Source organism: Arachis stenosperma, chromosome 10 (genome assembly GCF_014773155.1).
Source record: "Arachis stenosperma cultivar V10309 chromosome 10, arast.V10309.gnm1.PFL2, whole genome shotgun sequence".
NCBI classification, from domain to species: Eukaryota; Viridiplantae; Streptophyta; class Magnoliopsida; order Fabales; family Fabaceae; genus Arachis; species Arachis stenosperma.
In genome coordinates this window covers 20,088,585-20,089,945 of record NC_080386.1, presented here as the reverse complement: position 1 = coordinate 20,089,945, position 1,361 = coordinate 20,088,585, and the positions used below count along the sequence as shown (strand labels likewise).

The 1,361-nt window shown below is 39.4% G+C and overlaps 1 non-coding gene across 1 annotated transcript; it reads left to right on the top strand.

The window, feature by feature from the left end:
- The first annotated feature begins 395 nt into the window (after positions 1–395).
- Positions 396–503, top strand: LOC130959058 (small nucleolar RNA R71). Its single transcript, XR_009078154.1, has one exon. It is a non-coding gene; the product is annotated as a small nucleolar RNA R71 (small nucleolar RNA).
- The last annotated feature ends 858 nt before the right edge of the window (positions 504–1,361 follow it).

Genomic DNA, 1,361 nt, shown 5'->3' with positions numbered 1-1,361 from the left:
GGTTCTCCTAGGTAATTCACCTCTTCCATTGAAGGGTTCTCAGGATCATAAGCTTCTTCCTCAGATGAAGCTTCCTTAGTACTGCCAGGTGCATTTTGCATTCTAGACAGACTTTGAGAAATCAAATTGACTTGTTGAGTCAATATCTTATTCTGAGCCAATATGGCATTCAGAGTGTCAATCTCAAGAACTCCTTTCTTCTGACTAGTCCCATTGTTCACAGGATTCCTTTCAGAAGTGTACATGAATTGGTTATTTGCAACCATTTCAATCAGCTCTTGAGCTTCTGCAGGCGTCTTCTTCAGATGAAGAGATCCTCCAGCAGAGCTATCCAAAGACATCTTGGATAGTTCAGAGAGACCATCATAGAAAATACCTATGATGCTCCATTCAGAAAGCATGTCTGAGGGACATCTTCTGATTAATTGTTTGTATCTTTCCCAAGCTTCATAGAGGGATTCTCCATCCTTCTGTCTGAAGGTTTGGACTTCCACTCTAAGCTTACTCCATCTTTGAGGTGGAAAGAACTTTGCCAAGAAGGCATTGACTAGCTTTTCCCAAGAGTCCAGGCTTTCTTTAGGTTGAGAATCCAACCATATTCTAGCTCTGTCTCTTACAGCAAAAGGGAATAGCATCAGTCTGTAGACCTCAGGGTTAACCCCATTAGTCTTGACTGTGTCACAGATTTGCAAGAATTCAGCTAAGAACTGATGAGGATCTTCCATTGGAAGTCCATGGAACTTGCAATTCTGTTGCATTAGAGAAACTAATTGAGGCTTAAGCTCAAAGTTGTTTGCTCCAATGGCAGGGATAGGGATGCTTCTCCCATAGAAATCAGGAGTAGGTGCAGTGAAGTCACCCAGCACCTTCCTTGCATTGTTGGCATTGTTGTTGTTTTCGACTGCCATGTCTTCTTCTTCTTTGAAGAATTCGGTCAGGTCCTCTAAAGAGAGTTGTGCTTTGGCTTCTCTTAGCTTTCTCTTCAAGGTCCTTTCAGGTTCAGGATCAGTTTCAACAAGAATGCCTTTGTCTCTGCTCCTGCTCATATGAAAGAGAAGAGAAAAAAAATGTGGAATCCTCTATGTCACAGTATAGAGATTCCTTGAAGTGTCAGAGGAAAAGAGAAATAGAAAGAAGAAGGAGAAGAATAATTCGAACTTTAATTAGATAAGGTTCGAATTGTGCATTAAGAAGGAGTGGTACTCCATAAATAGAAGGATGTGAGAAGGAGGGAAGAGAATTTTCGAAAATTCAATCAAAAGATTTTGAAAACATTTTGAAAAACACTTAATTGATTTTCGAAAATTGAAAGTGGAAAAGAAATCAAGTGATTTTTGAAAAAGATTTTGAAATTATAAATT